We start from the raw sequence: 18123 nt of genomic DNA on the forward strand, positions 1-18123 counted from the left end.
TTCTGATTGTATCACATACAACCTTTCCTTACGAAGACTGGTAAGGAAACTCGTTTTGACATCCATCTGCCAGATTTCATAAATGCAGCTAATGCTAACATGATTCCGACGGACTTAAGCATCGCTACGGATGAGAAAATCTCATCGTAGTCAACTCCTTGAACTTGTGAAAAAACTCTTCGCCACAAGTCGAGCTTCATAGACGGTGACATTACCGTCCACGTCCGTCTTCTACTTAAAGATCCATTTATCTCAATGGCTTGCCGATCATCGGGCAAGTCCACCAAAGTCCATGCTTTGTTTTGATACATGGATCCTATCTCGAATTTCATGGCTTCTAACCATTTGTTGGAATATGGGCCCACCATTGCTTCTCCATAGCTCGTAGGTTCATTGTTGTCTAGCAACATGACCTTCAAGACAGGATTACTATACCACTCTGAAGTAGTACGCATCCTTGTCACCCTACGAGGTACAGTAGTGACTTGATCCGAAGTTTCATGATCACTATCATAAGCTTCTTCTTCAATTGGTGTAGGTGTCACAGGAACAACTTCATGTGCCCTGCTACACACTAATTGTAGTGACGGTTCAATAACCATATCAAGTCTCCACCATCCTCCCACTCAAATTTCAAACTTTCCTCGAGAAAGGACCCGATTCAAGAAACAATCCCTATTGCTTTCGGATCTGAATTAGGAGGTATACCCAACTGTTTTGGGTGTCCTATGAAGATGCATTTTATCCGCTTTGGGTTCGAGCTTATCAACCTGAAACTTTTTCACATAAGCGTCGCAGCCCCACACTTTTAAGAAACGACAGCTTAGGTTTCTCTAAACCATAGTTCACACGGTGTCATCTCAACGGAATTACATGGTGCCCTATTGAAAGTGAATGCGGTTGTCTCTAATGCCTAACCCATGAACGATAGTGGTAATTCGATAAGAGACATCATGGCACGCACCATATCCAATAGGGTGCAACTATGATGTTCGGACACACCATCACACTATGGTGTTCCAGGCGGTATTAATTGTGAAACAATTTCCACAATGTCTTAATTGTGTGCCAAAGCTCGTAACTCAGATACTCATCTCTATGATCATATCATAGACATTTTATCCTCTTGTCATGATGATCTTCAACTTCACTCTGAAATTATTTGAACCATTCAATAATTCAGACTTGTGTTTCATCAAGTAAATATACTCAGCATCTACTTAAATCATCCGTGAAGTAAGAACATAACGATATTCACTACATGCCTCAGCACTCATTGGACTGCACACATCAAAATGTGTTACTTCCAACAAGTTGCTATCGTGTTCCATCTTACTGAAAACGAGGCTATTCAGTCATCTTGCCCATGTGGTATGATTTGCATATCTCAAGTGATTCAAAATCAAGTGAGTCCAAACGATCCATCTGCATGGAGTTTCTTCATGCGTATACACCAATAGACATGGTTAGCATGTCTCAAACTTTTCAAAACGAGTGAGTCCAAAGATCCATCAACATGGAGCTTCTTCATGCATTTTGCACCAATATGACTTACATGGCAGTGCCACAAGTAAGTGGTTTTATCATTATTACCTTATATCTTTTGGCATGAAAATGTGTATCACTACGATTGAGATTTTAATAAACCATTCATTTTAGGTGCAAGACCATTGAAGGTATTATTCAAATAAACAGAGTAACCATTATTCTCCTTAAATGAATAACCGTACTGCGATAGACATAATCCAATCATGTCTATGCTCAATGCAAACACCATATTTCGATGGTAGAGGGAGTGTGCAATGCTTGATCACATCAACCTTGGAAACACTTCCAACACATATCATCAGCTCACCTTTAGCTAGTCTCCGTTTATTCTGTAGCTTTTATTTCGAGTTACAAAAACTTAGCAACCGAACCGGTATCTAATACCCTGGTGCTACTAGGAGTACTAGTATAGTACACATTTAATTCAATGTATATCCAATATACTTCTATCAACCTTGCCTGCCTTCTTATCTACCAAGTATCTAGGGTGGTTCTGCTTCAGCGTCCGCTCCTCTCATTACAGAAGCACTTAGTCTCGGGTTTGGGTTCAACCCTGGGTTTCTTCACTAGAGCAGCAACTGATTTGCCGTTTCATGAAGTACCCCTTCTTGCCCTTGCCCTTCTTGAAACTAGTGGTTTCACTAACCATCAACAATTGATGCTCCTTCTTGATTTCTACATTCGCGGTGTCGAACATTGCGAATAGCTCAAGGATCATCATATCTATCCCTGTTATGTTATAGTTCGTCACGAAGCTCTAGTAGCTTGGTGGCAATGTCTTTGGGGAAACATCACTATCTCATCTGGAAGATCAACTCCCACTCGACTCAAGTGATTGTTGTACCCAGACAATCTGAGTACAAGCTCAACGATTGAGATCTTCTCCCTTAGTTTGTAGGCTAGAAAACTCGTCGGAGGTCTCATACCTCTTGACGTGGGCATGAGCCTGAAATCCCAATTTCATCTCTTGGAACATCTCATATGTTCTGCGACATTTCAAAAATGTCTTCGGTGCCTCAACTCTAAACCGTTTAACTGAACTATCACGTAGTTATCAAAACGTGTATGTCCGATGTTCGCAACATCCACAAACGACGTTCGAGGTTCAGCACACTGAGCGGTGCATTAAGGACATAAGCTTTCTATTGTCCGCATAATCGCTACTGTCAACTTTCAACTATATTTTCTCTAGGAACATATCTAAAACAGTGGAACTAAAGCGCGAGCTATGACATAATTTGCAAAGGGATTTTGACTATGTTTAGGATAATTAAGTTCATCTAATGAACTCCCACTCAGATAGACATCCCTCTAGTCATCTAAGTGATCACATGATCCGAGTCAACTAGGCCGTGTCCGATCATCACGTGAGATGGACTAGTTATCATCGGTGAACATCTTCATGTTGATCGTATCTACCATACAACTCATGCTCGACCTTTCGGTCTCTTGCGTTCCGAGGCCATGTCTGTACATGCTAGGCTCGTCAAGTCAACCTAAGTGTTTCGCGTGTGTAAATCTGGCTTACACCCGTTGTATGTGAACGTTAGAATCTATCACACCCAATCATCACGTGGTGCTTCGAAACGACGAACTTTCGCAACGGTGCACAGTTAGGGGGAACACTTTCTTGAAATTTTAATGAGGGATCATTTTATTTACTACCGTCGTTCTAAGCAAATAAGATGCATTAACATGATAAACATCACATGCAATCAAATAGTGACATGATATGGCCAATATCATTTTGCTCCTTTTGATCTCCATCTTCGGGGCTCCATGATCATCATCGTCACCGGCATGACACCATGATCTCCATCATCATGATCTCCATCATCGTGTCTTCATGAAGTTGTCTCGCCAACTATTACTTCTACTACTATGGCTACCGGTTAGCAATAAAGTAAAGTAATTACATGGCGTTGTTTGATTACACGCAGGTCATACAATAAATTAAGACAACTCCTATGGCTCCTGCCGGTTGTCATACTCATCGACATGCAAGTTGTGATTCCTATTACAAGAACATGATCAATCTCATACATCACATATCATTCATCACATTCTTTTTGGCCATATCACATCACATAGCATGCCCTGCAAAAACAAGTTAGACATCCTCTAATTGTTGTTTGCATATTTTACGTGGCTGCTATGGGTTTCTAGCAAGAACGTTTCTTACCTACGAAAAACCACAACGTGATATGTCAATTGCTATTTACCCTTCATAAGGACCCTTTTCATCGAATCCGATCCAACTAAAGTGGGAGAGACTAGCACCCGCTAGCCACCTTATGCAACAAGTGCATGTCAGTCGGTGAAACCTGTCTCACGTAAGAGTACGTGTAAGGTCGGTCCGGGCCGCTTCATCCCACAATACCGCCAAAACAAGATTGGACTAGTAACGGTAAGCATATTGAACAAAATCAACGCCCACAACTACTTTGTGTTCTACTCGTGCAAAGAATCTACGCAATAGACCTAGCTCATGATGCCACTGTTGGGGAACGTAGCAGAAATTCAAAATTTTCCTACGTGTCACCAAGATCTATCTATGGAGAAACCAGCAAAGAGGGGAAGGAGAGTGCATCTACATACCATTGTAGATCGCTAAGCGGAAGCGTTCAAGAGAACAAGGTTGAAGGAGTCGTACTCATCGTGATCCAAATCACCGGAGATCCTAGTGCCGAACGGACGGCACCTCCACGTTCAACACACGTGCAGCCCGGTGACGTCTCCCATGCCTTGATCCAGCAAGGAGAGAGGGAGAGTTTGGGGAAGACTCCATCCAGTAGCAGCACAACGGCGTGGTGGTGGTGGAGGAGCGTGGAAATCCTGCAGGGCTTCGCTAAGCACCGCGAGATATGAGGAGAAAGAGAGGTAGGGCTGCGCCAACAGGAGAAGAAACTTCGTGTGTTGGGATGCCCCTTGGCCTCCACTATATATAGGGGGAGAGGGGGGGCTGCGCCCCCACCTAGGGTTCCACCCTAGGGGCGGCGGCCAGCCCAAGATCCCATCTGGGGGGCGGCCAAGGGGGGAAGAGGGGAAACTTGCCCCCCAAGTTAGGTGGGTGCGCCCCCTCCCCAAACCCTAGGCGCCTTGGGCCCTTGTGGGGGGGCGCACCAGCCCACCTGGGGCTGGTCCCCACCCACACTTGGCCCATGCATCCCTCCGGGGACGGTGGCCCCACTTGGTGTCGATAAAACCCGAAACTTTTCCGATTACCAAAACAGGACTTCCCATATATAAATCTTTACCTCCGGACCATTCCGGAACTCCTCGTGACGTCCGGGATCTCATTTGGGACTCCGAATAACATTCAGTAACCACATACAAAGTTCCTTTATAACCCTAGCGTCATCGAACCTTAAGTGTGTAGACCCTACGGGTTCGGGAACCATGCAGACATGACCGAGATGTTCTCCAGTTAATAACCAACAGCGGGATCTGGATACCCATGTTGGCTCCCACATGTTCCACGATGATCTCATCGGATGAACCACGATGTCGAGGATTCGATCAATCCCGTATACAATTCCCTTTGTCTAGCGGTATTGTACTTGCCCAAGATTCGATCGTCGGTATCCCGATACCTTGTTCAATCTCGTTACCGGCAAGTCTCTTTACTCGTTCCGTAACACATCATCCCATGATCAACCCCTTGGTCACATTGTGCACATTATGATGATGTCCTACCGAGTGGGCCCAGAGATACCTCTCCGTCAACCGGAGTGACAAATCCCAGTCTCGATTCGTGCCAACCCAACAGACATTTTCGGAGATACCCGCAGTGCACCTTTATAGCCACCCAGTTATGTTGTGATGTTTGGTACACCCAAAGCATTCCTACGGTATCCGGGAGTTGCACAGTCTCATGGTCTAAGGAAATGATACGTGACATTAGACAAGCTTTAGCATACGAACTACACGATCTTTGTGTTGGGCTTAGGATTGGGTCTTGTCCATCACATCATTCTACCAATGATGTGATCCCGTTATCAACGAAATCCAATGTCCATGGTCAAGAAACCGTAACCATCTATTTGTCAACGAGCTAGTCAACTAGAGGCTTACTAGGGACATGGTGTTGTCTATGTATCCACACATGTATCTGAGTTTCCTGTCAATACAATTATAGCATGGATAATAAACGATTATCATGAACAAGGAAATATAATAATAACTAATTTATTATTGCCTCTAGGGCATATTTCCAACAGCTTTTACGTCTCCTTAATTCCTCTCATATCATGGTTTCTCTTCTTTTTATCAAAAGCTTCATTCACAACAAACTCAACAAGAACTCTGAGATAGGTTAGTATAAACCAATGCAAAACCATATCATCTTCCACTGTAACAAATCACTAAAGTTATTATTCAACATTGCATACTAAATGCCTCTGTATATTTAATACTCCTATCCTCAAATAGAATCATTAAACAAGCAAACATATGCAAACAATGCAAACATAACAGCAATCTGCCCAAAACAGTACAGTCTGTAAAGAATGCAAGAGTATCAATACTTCCTTGACTCCAAAAATTATGAACTAAAATTCCCACTGTAATAAATTTATCAGAGCTCAATATGCAAAAAGATTCAACATAATACCATTCTCTGAGTTTTCTAGGGAATTTTCTCAGCAGCGGTAAACTTTCTGTTTTCAAACAGCAAAATGCATACTAGCAAAATAAGCATGGCAAAGGCTATCCTTGACTTTTTTATTGAAACTAAAGATGCAAAACATTATTCTAACTAACAGCAAGCAAAAACTAACAAGATAAAATGACGCTCCAAGCAAAACACATATCATGTGGTGAATAAAAATATAGCTCCAAGTAAAGTTACCGATGAACGAAGACGAAAGAGGGGGATGCCTTCCGGGGCATCCCCAAGCTTAGGCTCTTGGTTGTCCTTGAATATTACCTTGGGGTGCCTTGGACATCCCCAAGCTTAGGCTCTTGCCACTCCTTATTCCATAGTCCATCGAAACTTTACCCAAAACTTGAAAACTTCAACCACACAAAACTCAAAACAAAACTCGTAAGCTCCGTTAGTATAAGAAAATAAAACCACCACTTAGGTACTATAATGAACTCATTCTAAATTCATATTGGTGTAATATCTACTGTATTCTAACTTCTCTATGGTTCATACCACTTAATACTAGCCATAGATGCATCAAAATAAGCAAACAACACAATGAAAACAGAATCTGTCAAAAACAGAACAGTCTGTAGTAATCTATATCAAACGTATACCTATGGAACCCCAAAAATTATGAAATAAATTTATGGACCTGAGGAATTTGTCTATTAAACATCTGCAAAAAGAATCAACCTAAAAGCACTTTTCAGTAAACAATGGCAGTCATTCTCGTGAGTGCTAAAGTTTCTGTTTTCTACAGCAAGATCATATAAACTTCACCCAAGTCTTCCCAAAGGTTCTACTTGGCACTTTATTGAAACAAAAGCTATAAAACATGATTACTACAGTAGAATAACCATGTGAACACACAAAAACAGTAAGGATAAATATTGGGTTGTCTCCCAACAAGCACTTTTCTTTAATGCCTTTCTAGCTAGGCATGATGATGACAATGATGCTCACATAAAAGATAAGAATTGAAACATAACGGGAGCATCATGAAGCATATGACTAGCACATTTAAGTCTAACCCACTTCCTATGCATAGGGATTTTGTGAGCAAACAACTTATGGGAACAATAATCAACTAGCATAGGGAGGTACAACAAGCATAGCTTCAAGAATTTAAGCACATAGAGAGGAAACTTGATATTATTGCAATTCCTACAAGTATATGTTCCTCTCTCATAATAATTTTCAGTAGCATCATGAATGAATTCAACAATATAACCAGCACCTAAAACATTCTTTTCATGATCTACAAGCATAGAAAATTTACTACTCTCTACATGAGCAAATTTCTTCTCATGAATAGTAGTGGGAGCAAACTCAACAAAATAACTATCATGTGATTGAAAATTAAGATCAAGATGACACGTTTCATGGTTATCATTATTCTTTAAAGCATACGTGTCATCACAATAATCATCATAGATAGGAGGTATGCTTTCATCATAGTTAATTTGCTCATCAAAGCTTGGGGGACAAAAAATATCATCTCCATCAAACATAGCTTCCCCAAGCTTGTGGCTTTGCATATCATTAGCATCATGGGTATTCAAGGAATTCATACTAACAACATTGCAATCATGCTCATCATTCACATATTTTATGCCAAGAATTCTATGCAATTCTTCTTCTAGCACTTGAGCACAATTTTCCTTTCCATCATTCTCACGAAAGATATTAAAAAGGTGAAGCGTATGTGACAAACTTAACTCCATTTTTTTGTAATTTTCTTTTATAAACTAGACTAGTGCTAAAACAAGAAACAAAAAGATTTGATTGCAAGATCTAAAGATATACCTTCAAGCACTCACCTCGCTAGAAAAGAGCTTAGTGACGGAGTGTGAGTACCCTTTACCTAGCCTCCCCAGCAACGGCGCCAGAAAAGAGCTTGATGTCTACTACACAACCTTCTTCTTATAGACGTTGTTGGGCCTGCAAGTGCACAGGTTTGTAGGACAGTAGCAAATTTCCCTCAAGTGGATGACCTAAGGTTTATCAATCCGTAGGAGGCGTAGGATGAAGATGGTCTCTCTAAAACAACCCTGCAAACAAATAACAAAGAGTCTCTTGTGTCCCCAACACACCCAATACAATGGTAAATTGTATAGGTGCACTAGTTCGGCGAAGAGATGAAGATACAAGTGCAAAATAGATAGTAGATAAAGGTATTTGTAATCTGAAATAATAAAAACAGCAAGGTAGCAAGCGATGAAAGTGAGCGTAAATGGTATTGCAATGATAGGAAACAAGGCCTAGGGTTCATACTTTCGCTAGTGCAAGTTCTCTCAACAATAATAACATAGATAGATCATATAACAAGCCCTCAACATGCAACAAAGAGGCACTCCAAAGCCACTAATAGCGGAGAACAAACATAGATATCATGGTAGGGTACGGAACCACCTCAAAGTTATCCTTTCTGTTCTATCTATTCAAGAGTTCGTAGTAAAATAACATAAAGCTATTCTTTCCGCTCAATCCATCATAGAGTTCATACCAGAATAACACCTTAAGACACAAATCAACCAAAACCCTAATGTAACCTAGATACTCCATTGTCACCTCAAGTATCCGTGGGCATGATTATACAATATGCGTCACACAATCTCAGATTCATCCAACCAACATAAAAGTACTTCAAAGAGTGCCCAAAGCTACTACCGGAGAGTCAAGAACGTGTGCCAATCCCTATGCATAGGTTCATGGAACCCGCAAGTTGATCACCAAAACATACATCAAGTGGCACATGATATCCCATTGTCACCACAGATAATCACGGCAAGACATACATCAAGTGTTCTCATAAAGACTCAATCCGATAAGATAACTTCAAAGGGGAAACTAAATTCATCACAAGAGAGTAGAGGGGGAGAAACATCATAAGATCCAACTACAATAGCAAAGCTCGGGATCCATCAAGATCGTGCCATAGAGGGAACACGAGAGAGAGATCAAACACATAGCTACTGGTACATACCCTCAGCCTCGAGGGTGAACTACTCCCTCCTCGTCATGGATAGCGCTGGGATGATGAAGATGGCCTCTGGTGATGGGATCCCCCTCCGGCAGGGTGCCGGAACAGGGTCCCGATTGGTTTCTGGTGGCTACAGAGGCTTGCAGCGGCGGAACTCCCGATCTAGGTTCTGTTCTAGAAGTTTTTGGGTATGTAGGTATATATGGGTGTAGGAAGTACGTCGGTGGAGCTACAGGGGTCCCACGAGGCAGGGGGCGCGCCCAGGGGGGCACCCTCATGAGCACCTCCCGTATCTCCTGACGTGCACTCCAAGTCCATCGGGTGGCTTTCCTTCCAAAAATAACTTCTCCAGTTGATTTCGTTCCGTTTTGACTCCGTCTGATATTTCTTTTCCTCGAAACACTGAAATAGACATAAAACAGCAAATCTGGGCTGGGCCTCCGGTTAATAGGTTAGTCCCAAAAATAATATAAAAGTGGATAATAAAGCCCAATATTGCCTAAAACAGTAGATAAAGTAGCATGGAGCAATCAAAAATTATAGATACGTTGGAGACGTATCAGATATCCAGCTGAAGATTTTTTAGTTGAAAACATTAACCAAGATCAACAGACCCTCATGGTCAGCAATATTACCGTTATAAAGTTTCAGTCATCCTTTTAGATAATTAGGCCTGAGCTCATTAACTTTCCATCTTCATAAACTGTTGTAAAGGTTGTAGTGGATGCTGCAATTGATAATTACTTGTGCTCTGAGCTGGTGACTCCTGAAAATGATTCAGGACATCCTTGTGATTTTGAAGACGAAAAAGAAAGAGAGTTCTCTTACTTGCCGAATATACTATTACTAATTGCTTTTGCATTGAGTATCAGCTGTATAAGGTGCGCCAGTCCCTTTGACTATTTTGCATGTAATGATATGTTTGACATGCTTGAAAAAATACAAGAAACTTACTAAGTGGTCAAGGGCACAAAGTAAAACTTACTGTAACTTAGCTACCAATGTGATATACTACTGGTCAGGTTTTACCACTCACCATTAATATGCTGATGGAGTTCTCCATTTCTGAAAACAAATTTACCATGTATTGAATGGATCATTCAATTGTGCAGTGCAAATGGTGTGTCCTCCGTTGGTTAGAGGATCTGAGAGTCAGGATAGATCAGGATGGGTTTCATATGTGAAATTTTGCTTAATGGATGCTCCAAGTTTCCTCTAATCAGCAGACCTATGGGATACGAGCCTTTGTTTTCCCCTGGTACTCGTGATGAAGGAGCAACACTTCCAGTTTGACTACCTGAGGGAAGGGTCTCACTTCAATTGCTTCGGGTTATTATATGTTTTTTTGTTGAAGGGTAGTACATGTGGTTAACCGTGTCCAGAACTGAACTTTAGTAGTAGGGACAACAAAATTATCTGAAGAATGTTGTATAAATGGTCGTAGAATGCCAAACAGTTAAGAAAAACTGTAAAGAAATGCGAACCAAAAGGAAGGGGCAAATTGTTTTCTAATGTTAGAAGTCCGATTGAATTCTGTAGTGGTTATCTTATTTATACTGACTCTATGATAACCTTCTTATATATGCAAGTTACTCTGAAGCAGCAAGATAAACAAGGTGATGTATCACGAAAATAGGGTCTGCGTAGCATAATCTAATTTGTGTATGTTTTCTCCTACATTCATTTCTTTACTTTGGTCAATAAGTTTCCAGAGATCTTCTATTCGAAACAACTAACCTGTCCTTTTTCCTAGAATGTATAAACCGTAAAACTATACTTATTTTCAATATATGTTGAAGCATTTGGTAGCAATAGATTTTTCCGCAACTAACATTGTGCACATTTGTCATGGTTGGATTTTTTTTAATATTGAAAACCTAAGATTAGAACTGTATACCGGGGGTCATGGTTAGAAGTTGAATGATAAGGGATGAAATAATTGATTTTGGGTCATAAATCAAATCAAATATGATGATTCTTTCTCCCGTTGCAACGCACAGGTCCTTTTGCTAGTTACTCTTACGAACAATAGTTGAAGCTTTAGCATGATCCTTTATTCTAACAGGAAAGGGTGGTTTTTCAATATAAGTTGTAGGAACAATAGGATCAACATTATAAGTAATCATTTTTTCTTCAACTTTAATAGGTTCTACTACCTTTACTTCAATGGGAGGATGGTATTAAACCACTTCTCCTTAGGGAGATCAACATCAGTAGCAAATGATTTACAGAAAGAAGCTACTATCTCAGAGTTAAGTCCATATTTAGTGCTAAATTCATGAAAAGCATCGGTATCCATAAAAGATTTAACACAACCAAACTTAGTGGTTATACCTGACTCCTTACCTTCATCGAGTTCCCAATCTTAAGAGTTGTGTTTAATTCTTTCCAATCAATCCTATCTGAATTCAATAGTCTTCATCATAAAAGAACCAGTACAAGAAGTATCGAGCATGGAGCGATTATTAAGAAAGCCAAGCATAAATTTTTTGAATAACGATTTCTCTTGAGATCTCATGATTGGGGCATGAATATAACATTTACTTAAGCCTCCCCCAAGCTTGAGTGATACTTTCTCCTTCACAAGGCCAAAAATTATATATATAATTACGATCACGATGAACCAGATGCATAGGATAAAACTACTGATGAAATTCCAATTTCAATCGGTTGTAGTTCCATGATCCAATATCATCACATAGCCTAAACCATGTCAATGCCTTTCCCTTCAAAGATAAAGGGAAGACCTTCTTCTTGACAACATCCTTGGGCATACCCGCATGATTAAATAATCCACAAACTTCATCCACATAGATTAGGTGCATCGGGATGTAATGTTCCATCTCCTTTATAGGGATTAGCTAGCAGTTTCTCTATCATACCCAAAGGAATTTCAAAACAAATATTTTTAGTAGGTTCAGTAGGTTGAGGAGCAACTCTTTGCACTTTTGGTCAGGGTGAACATACCCCGAACAAGCCTTCAAAGGATTATTTTCCATAATAACAAGTGACAGTAAATTTCAGCACACTATATAAATGTTTCCTTACCAAATTCCACCTACCAAAGGCGCTTCACTCCCCGGCAACAGTGCCAAAAAAGAGTCTTGATGACCCAAAAGTATAGGGGATCTATCGTAGTCCTTTTGATAACTAAGAGTGTCGAACCCAACGAGGAGCAGAAGGAAATGACAAGCGGTTTTCAGTAAGGTATTCTCTGCAAGCACTGAAATTATCGGTAACATGTAATTTTGTGATAAGGTAATTCGTAATGGGTAACAAGTAACAAAAGTAAACAAAGTGCAGCAAGGTGGCCCAATCCTTTTTGTAGCAAAGGACAAGCCTGGACAAACTCTTATATAAAGCAAAGCGCTCCCGATGACACATATGAATTTATGTCAAGCTAGTTTTCATAATGCTCATATGATTCGCGTTCGTTACTTTGATAATATGTGGGTGGACCGGAGCTTGGGTACCGCCCTTCCTTGGAAAAGAATCCCACTTATGATTAACCCCTCTTGCAAGCATCCGCAACTAGAAAAGAAGAATTAAGGTAAACCTAACCATAGCATGAAACATATGGATCCAAATCAGCCCCTTACGAAGCAACGCATAAACTAGGGTTTATGCTTCTGTCACTCTAGCAACCCATCATCTACTTATTACTTCCCAATGCATTCCCCTAGGCCCAAACAATGGTGAAGTGTCATGTAGTCTATGTTCACATAACACCACTAGAGGAAAGACAACATACATCTCATCAAAATATCGAACGAATACCAAATTCACATGATTACTTATAACAAGACTTCTCCCATGTCCTCAGGAACAAACGTAACTACTCACAAATCATATTCATGTTTGTAATCAAAGGGGTATTGAACAACATTAAGGATCTGAACATATGATCTTCCATCGAATAAACCAACTAGCATCAACAACAAGTAGTAATCAACACTACTAGCAACCCAGGTACCAATCTGAGGTTTTGAGACAAAGATCGGATACAAGAGATGAACTAGGGTTTGAGAGGAGATGGTGCTGGTGAAGATGTTGATGGAGATTGACCCCCTCTTGATGAGAGGACCGATGGTGATGACGATGGCGATGATTTCTCCCTCCCGGAGGGATGTTTCCCCGGCAGAACAGCTCCATCGAAGCCCTAGATTGGTCCTACCCAGGTTCCGCCTCGAGACGGCGGTGCTTCGTCCCAAAAGCTTCCTTATGATTTTTTACGGGGCATAAGACACCATATAGCAGAAGATGGGCATCGGGGGCCTGCCAGGTGGCCCACGAGGCAGGGGGCGCGCCCTCCACCCTCGTGGCTGGTGGGTGGCCCCCCTCTGGTGCTTTCTTCGCCCAATATTTTTAATATATTCCAAAACTGACTTTCGTGGAGTTTCAGGACTTTTGGAGTTGTGCAAAATAGGTCTCTAATATTTGCTCCTTTTCCAGCCCAGAATTCCAGCTGCCGGCATTCTCCTTCTTCGTGTAAACCTTATTAAATAAGAGAGAAAAGGCATAAGTATTGTGACTTCATGTGTAGTAACAGCCTATAATGCAATAAATATCGATATAAAAGCATGATGCAAAATGGACATATCAAGGCACCAGGGTCCCAAGCAGTGTTTGTTGGAGCGGACAAGTAACCTTGCTGAGAAAATCCTCCAGAGATAATGGCGCTGCTTTTGTTTGCGCCACCTTCGCAACAACATTGCACACCTCAACCACAGGCTCAACCAGAACGTTGGCCGCATTGAAACCAAGCGGCTCCTCCTCCTCTAGACTCGGCATCAGACGTATAAGGGAGTGCACTACGAAAGAGGAGGAGGAGCTTTCTAATAACCCACAAGTATAGGGAATAATTGTAGCCTCTTTCGATAAGTAAGAGTGTCGAACCCAATGAGGAGCTAAAGGTAGAACAAATATTCTCTCAAGTCCTATCTGCCACTGATACGACTCTATGCATGCTTAGTGTTCGCTTTACCTAGAACAAGTATGAAACTAGAAGTACTTTGTAGGTGTTGTTGGATAGGTTTGCAAGATAATAAAAAGCACGTAAATAAAAAGTAGGGGCTGTTTAGATAAAGAAGCAATAAAGTAAATATAGCGAGTATGGAAAAGTGGTGGTAGGAGTTGTGAAATTGTCCCTAAGCAATTGACTACTCTACTAGACCGATAGCAAGTTTTATGTGGGAGAGGCCACTGCTAGCATGTCATCCCTGACATGGAATTCTACACACTTATGATTGGAACTATTAGCAAGAATCCGCAACTACTAACGTTCATCAAGGTAAAACCCAACCATAGCATTAAGATATATTGGTCCCCCTTCAATTCTGTATGCATCAATTTCTATGCTAGGTTGAAGCTTCTGTCACTCTTGCCCTCCAATACATAGTCCTATCAACATACAACTAACCCTATGGTGTCTTCCACGCGTGTGCTTATATGATGGGCACCAAAGGACAACAACATAACCACAAGCAAATTAAACCAATCATAGCAATTCATCAATCACCGATAGGACAATGAAAATCTACTCAGACATCATAGGATGGCAACACATCATTGGATAATAGTATGAAGCATAAAGCACCGTGTTCAAGTAGAGGGTACATCGGGTTGCAGGAGAGTGGACCGCTGAATATAGATGGGGGAAGGTGATGGAGATGTTGGTGAAGATGATGGAGGTTTTGGTGTAGATTGCGGTGATGATGATGGCCCCCGGCGGCATTCCGGCGCCACCAGAAGCAAGGGGGAGAGAGCCCCCCTTCTTCTTCTTCCTTGACCTCGTCCCTAGATGGGAGAAGGGTTTCCCCTTTGGTCCTTGGCTCCCATGGCGTGGGAGGGGCGAGAGCCCCTCCGAGATTGGATCTGTCTCTTTGTCTCTCTCTGATTCTGCGCTCCTGGATTCTGCCTTGGCACCGTTTCTTTTATATCCGGAGATCCGTAACTCCGATTGGATTGAAACCTTCGCCCAGATTTTTTTTTGAAAATTAGCTTTCTTGCGGCCAAAGTAGAGCAGCAACCGCCTTATGAGGGGCCCATGAGGGTCAGGGGTGCCCCTAGGGAAGGCAGACACGCCCCCTGCCTCGTGGCCACCTCAGGCACCGTCTCGCGTTGATTTTACTTCCCAAAAATCATAAATATTCCAAACATAAGCTCCGTCCATTTTTATCCTGTTTGGACTCCGTTTGATATGGGGTTTCTGCGAAACATAAAACATGCAACAGACATGAACTGGCACTGGGCACTGGATCAATATGTTAGTCCCAAAAATAGTATTAAAAGTTGCCAAAAGTATATGAAAGCTGTAGAATATTGACATGAAACAATCAAAAATTATAGATACGACGGAGACGTATCAGCATCCCCAAGCTTAATTCTTGCTCGTCCTCGAGTAGGTAAATGATAAAAAAGATAATTTTTGATGTGGAATGCTACCTAGCATAATCTTGATCATGTATCTAATCATGGCATGAATATTAAGACACGAGTGATTCAAAGCAATAGTGTATCATTTGACATAAAAACAATAATACTTAGGGCATCCCAACAAACAATCATGTCTTTCAAAATATCAATGCTTCCGAACGTTATCCCTACAAAATCATATAGTCTTGTATGCCCCCTTTTCTTAACACAAGGTACCCCTCATGCATATCCCGGTGTCAGCCAAGCAATTGTTTCATACTTTGGTGTTCTCAAACTTTTTCAACTCTCACGCAATACATGAGCGTGAGCCATGGATATAGCACTATGGGTGGAATAGAATATGATGGTGGAGGTTATGTGGAGAAGACAAAAAGGGAGAAAGTCTCACATCGACGCGGCTAATCAACGGGCTATGGAGATGCCCATCAATTGATGTCAATGCGAGGAGTAGGGATTGCCATGCAACGGATGCACTAGAGCTATAAGTGTATGAAAGCTCAAACTGAAAACTAAGTGGGTGTGCATCCAACTTGCTTGCTCATGAAGACCTAGGGCATTTGAGGAAGCTCATCGTTGGAATATACAAGCTAAGTTCTATAATGAGAATTCCCACTAGTATATGAAAGTGATAACATAGGAGACTCTCTATATGAACAACATGGTGCTACTTTGAAGCACAAGTGTGGTAAAAGGATAGTAACGTTGGCCCTTTTTTTTGGTGGGCTTCTTTGGCCCCCTTTTTTATTTAGGCTTCTTTTGCCTCTCTTTTTATGGGGCAATGCTCTATAATGATGATCTTCACACTTTTATTTACTTACAACTCAATATTACAACTCGATACTAGAACAAAGATATGACTCTATATGAATGCTTCCGGCGGTGTACCGGGATGTGCAATGATCTAGCATAGCAATGACAAAAAAAACGGACAAGCCATGAAAACATCATGCTAGCTATCTTACGATCATGCAAAGCAATATGACAATGAATGCTCAAGTCATGTATATGATGATGGTGGAAGTTGCATGGCAATATATCTCGGGATGGCTATGGAAATGCCATAATAGGTAGGTATGGTGGCTGTTTTGAGGAAGATATAAGGAGGCTTATGTGTGATAGAGCGTATCATATCACGGGGTTTGGATGCACTGGCGAAGTTTGCACCAACTCTCGAGGTGAGAAAGGGCAATGTACGGTACCGAAGAGGCTAGCAATGATGGAAGGGTGAGAGTGTGTATAATCCATGGACTCAACATTAGTCATAAAGAACTCACATACTTATTGCAAAAATCTATTAGTCATCGAAACAAAGTACTATGCGCATGCTCCTAGGGGGAGGTTGGTAGGAGTTAACCATCGCGCACCCCCGACCTTCACACAAAGATAAACAATCAAAATACAGTGCGCGCCAATTTGGTTACATAGTTAGTAGACCATACGTGCATGCTTCGGGAATCACAAACCTTAGCACCAATATCCTTACTAAACACAACCATCTACTAGTACCTCCCACATATTATCATCTCTATATCGCAAAACTATTGCAAGGAATCAACCATATCATATTCAGCGATCTACAAGTTTATGTAGGATTTTATGACTAACCATGTGAATGACCAATTCATGTCATCTCTCTAAATAGATATACGTGAAGCAAGAGAGTTTAGTTCTTTCTACAAAAGATATGCCCACTCTCTAACAAATATAAGTGAATCAAAAGAGCATTCTACAAATGGCGGTTTTCTATGTGAGCAGAAATAGGCAAACCAAACTTCAAATGATATAAGTGAAGCACATGAAGCATTCTATAAAGCCATACTCAAAATATATGAGTGAAGTGCAAAGAGCATTCTATAAATCAACCAAGGACTATCTCATACCAGCATGGTGCATAAAAGAAAAGTGAAAACTAAATGCAAAAGACGCTCCAAGACTTGCACATATCGCATGAACGAAACGAATACGAAAACATACCGATACTTGTTGAAGAAAGAGGGGATGCCTTCGGGGCATACCCAAGCTTAGATGCTTGAGTCTCCTTGAATATTTACTTGGGGTGCCTTGGGCATCCCCAAGCTTGAGCTCTTGCCTCTCTTCCTTTTTCCTCATATCGAGACCTCCTCGATCAAACACTTCATCCACACAAAACTTCAACAGAAAACTCAGTAAGATCTGTTAGTATAATAAAGCAAATCACTACTCTAAGTACTGTTGTAAACCAATTAATATTTTGTTTTTGCATTGTGTCTACTGTAATATAACTTTTCCGTGGCTTAATCCACTAATATAAATTGATAGTTTCATCAAAACAAGTAAACTATGCATCAAAAACATAATCTGTCAAAAACAGAACAGTCTGTAGCAATATGAACATTCAACATACTTATGTTACCCCAAAAATTCGACCAAAATTAGGAAAAATAAACAATTTGCATAGCAAAACAGTTCAAAAGGAATCAGAACTGTTTGACGTTCCAGAAAAAACTGTAAAATCGATCACTACAGCCAA

The sequence above is a fragment of the Triticum aestivum genome, chromosome 1B (genome assembly GCF_018294505.1).
Source record: "Triticum aestivum cultivar Chinese Spring chromosome 1B, IWGSC CS RefSeq v2.1, whole genome shotgun sequence".
Taxonomy (NCBI): Eukaryota; Viridiplantae; Streptophyta; class Magnoliopsida; order Poales; family Poaceae; genus Triticum; species Triticum aestivum.